Below are 3,668 nucleotides of genomic sequence, written 5' to 3'. Positions count from 1 at the left end.
CTGTTGAATGAATGGAGGAATGAATGTAAACCCACGAAGAGATGTGACTTATAATTTTAAAAGTGGTTAATTAGGTAGTAATAGGTAATTTAAAGTATTATTCCATTTAATTCTTAGCAACACTGTAAACAATGCATTATTAACAGATCATAAGTGACCTATGGTAGGAACCTACGTCAGTCTGACTGCAGGGGCTTCCAGGAAGTCTTTTCTGATTCCCCACTCCCCTCTCTCACAGACCTTACGCTTCTAGGAGAACAGGTTATGCTGCCCAGCAGCAGGGCCAGTGTACATATTTCCTATTGCTGCTGTGACAAACTTAACGGCTTAAAACAACACAAATGTGTTATCTTACAGTTCTGGAGGTCACAAGTCCGAAATCAATTTCATTGGGTTAAGTTGAAAGTTAAGGTGTTGGCAGGCCTCTTCTGGAGTCTCTTCTGGAGACTCTAGGGGGCAATCCATTTATTTGCCTTTTCTAGCTTCTGGAGGCCGTTTGCATTCCTTGGCTCATGGCCCCTTCCTCCATCTTCAAAGCTAGCAGCATAGTATTTCTCCTCTCTGACCTCTGCTTCCATTCTTACATCTTTCTCTAATTCTGTCTCCTCTTAGGAGGATTACTTTGTGATCAGATATCCTTGTGCTTACATTGGGCCCACTGGGGTAATCCAGGATCATCTTCCCATCTCAAGATCCCTAATTTAACCATATCTTCCAAGTCCTTTTTGCCATATAAGGTAAAATATTCTCAGATTCTGGGGATTAGGACTTGAACATCTTTGGAGGAAGGACCACTATTCAGCCTTCCACAAGCAGAGATGGAGGGTGGGCAGGAGGATGCATCCACACCCAGAAGGAGCCTCTATGCTTTGTCTAGCCTCCTTTGGCCTGGAGTGAGAGATGGTGCCAAGGGGAGCTAGCCAGGCCCAGGCCCCATGTCTGGAGAATGGCAAATGCCTCCTGCATCTTCACTGCCAAGGAGAGCTGAGAGTGAAGGTCAGACTTGGGAGAAGTTCTCAGTTTAGGGAACTTTTCAGGACTGAGACGTCCCTGGTGAACATGGTGGAGGGTTCTAACAGGCTCTATCTTCAACACTGCCTCCTCTCCACGACCATTCTGTGCTCCTCCTCAAGGCAGAAGATAATTACCAGCTAACTAGCCTGGGCTCTCTCTAGAAAGGGTAGATTAGTTGTCTCTCTTTTAAATTATTATCTTTTTATTCCTTAATAGTTAAACCATTCTCCTCAGAGCGGGGTGAACTCTCATCATCTGTTGATACTAAGTCTCTTTTTGTTTGATCTTTTTTTAATCCCTGATCCCTATTGTCATTCCTCTCCCTGACCCAGGTATACACGTTAATGTGTTCAGTATGTGTTTGGATATATATGTATCTTTGAAAATATAAATAATTATGTACTTATGTGTTTTAATATATATAAATAGTAAGCCAGCCTTTATAATGAATTGCCCCATATTACAGTAATTTAACACAATAAAGATTTATTTTTCACTTACACAGGAGCACAGGTATTCTTGGTTGTACAGCTCTCCTTCACTGCCCATTTCAGGTCCCAGGCTTCTTCCATTTTCAGGTGGTGATAGGCTGATCCTGCATCATAAAGTTCCCTGTCAACTTTTCACCAAATTGTTTTACCATCCATTAATGACCATTTTATTAATTGGTTATTTCACTAGCAATTACAAAATGATGATTTCCTAATGCTATTATTTTTTCTTTTATTAGTTCTAATTTTGTACAGAAAAACATTTTCACATCCTCCAGGACCATCTGGTTACCCTGAAATAAAGTTCAGGCCAGGATGGCAAGATAAATGCTTAAATCTCTTCCCTTATTTATCCCTTTCAAAGTAGTAAGTTGATGTCCTAGCAACTTGGTGTTTAATGATTTTGTTTTGTTTCACTTTCTCTTTAAATTATTGTTGTGGGGCTTCCCTGGTGGCGCAGTGGTTGAGAGTCCGCCTGCCGATGCAGGGGACACGGGTTCGTGCCCCAGTCCGGGAAGATCCCACATGCCGCGGAGCGGCTGGGCCCGTGAGCCATGGCTGCTGAGCCTGCGCGTCCGGAGCCTGTGCTCCGCAACGGGAGATGCCACAACAGTGAGAGACCCGCGTACGGAAAATAAATAAATAAATTATTGTTGTGAACTTATAGCTTTTATTTATTTAATGTCTTTTAATCATTTGTAGTTATTTTTGTTTTATATTATAAAAAATCTTGAGTGTAAACAATAGTAGAGAACATAGTATAATGAATTTCCATGCATCCATCACCCAGCTTCAGTAATTATCAACTCTGGCCAATCTTGGTTTATTTATTCCCTCAGCTACTCTCCCCCTAACCAAGATTATTTTGAAGCAAAACTAGATATGATTCCAGTTCATTTGTAATGTTTTAGTTTGTACCTCTAAAAGATAAGCAATTTTATTACCATTATGGCACCTAAAATTAGTAATTCCTCAATATAATAAAATATAACTATTCAATTTTCTGATAAATTTTTTTTAATTTAGTATCAGGATTATGCTGGCCTCTTAAAAGAAGTTAGAATTGTTTCCTCCTTCTTTGTCTTCTGAAAGCATCTGTGTAAGATTGGTAGCATTGTTCAGTATTTGATAGAATTCATTGGTGAAATAATACGGGCTTGGAGTTTTCCTTGTGGGGGAGGTTTTTGATAACAAATTCAATTTCTGTGACACATATAGAGCTATTCCAACTTTTAATTTCATTTTGAGTTAGTTTTGGTAAGTTGTGTTTTTCAAAGAATTTGTTTCAATTAAGTTGTTGAATTTATTGGCATGAATTTGTTCATAATACTGCCTTACTATTCTTTTTTTTTTTTTTGTACATGGATCATCAAAAAATATGGAACACTTCACAAATTTGTGTGTCATCCTTGTGCAGGGGCCATGCTAATCTTCTCTGTATCGTTCCAATTTTAGTATATGTGCTGCCGAAGCGAGCACCTTGCTATTCTTTTAAAAAGTATTCATTGTAAAATAAAGCCCAAGTGTAGAAAACACACAAAACAAATGTAAGGCTTAATGAATTATTCTAAGGCAAACACTCCTATAACCACTGCCATGTTAAGAACTAGAACCCACCCAGAAGTCCTGTCCATGTGCCCCATCCCAATTATAATCCCCTTCCTCTGCTGATAAGCAACCATTTCCTGATTACAGTATTCACTTCTTTGTATTTTATTTTATATCTTTATCATCCAAATGGACATCCTTAGATACTATAGTCTTGTCCACTTGAAAACATTTGATGTCTTTTTATTTTATTTTATTGGAGTGTAGTTGATTTACAATGTTGTGTTAGTTTCAGGTGTACAGCAAAGTGATTCACTTATACATATACATATATTTATTCTTTTTCAGATTCTCTTCTCATATAGCTGATCACAGAATACTGAGTAGAGTTCCCTGTGCTATACAGTGGGTCTTTGTTGGTTTTCTTAGACAACCAACATAGTATGTATATGTTAATCCCAAGCTCCTGATTTACCCCTCCCCCACACATCTCCCCTTTGGTAACCGTAAGTTTGTTTTCGATATCTGTAAGTCTGTTTCTGTTTTATAAATAAGTTCACTTGTGTCATTTTTTAAAAAATTAGATTCTAAACGAGTGATATCATATGATATTTG

General features: G+C 38.2%; 1 non-coding gene across 1 annotated transcript; it reads right to left on the bottom strand.

Annotated features, from left to right (window-relative positions):
• Positions 1–2,877: 2,877 nt before the first annotated feature.
• On the bottom strand, positions 2,878–2,984 carry LOC117310028 (U6 spliceosomal RNA). The gene has a single exon (XR_004524292.1). It is a non-coding gene; the product is annotated as a U6 spliceosomal RNA (small nuclear RNA).
• Positions 2,985–3,668: the final 684 nt, after the last annotated feature.

Source organism: Tursiops truncatus, chromosome 1 (assembly GCF_011762595.2).
Source record: "Tursiops truncatus isolate mTurTru1 chromosome 1, mTurTru1.mat.Y, whole genome shotgun sequence".
Taxonomy (NCBI): domain Eukaryota; kingdom Metazoa; phylum Chordata; class Mammalia; order Artiodactyla; family Delphinidae; genus Tursiops; species Tursiops truncatus.
The sequence above is the reverse complement of the archived record's forward strand: the minus strand, read 5'-3'. Positions and strand labels throughout refer to the sequence as shown.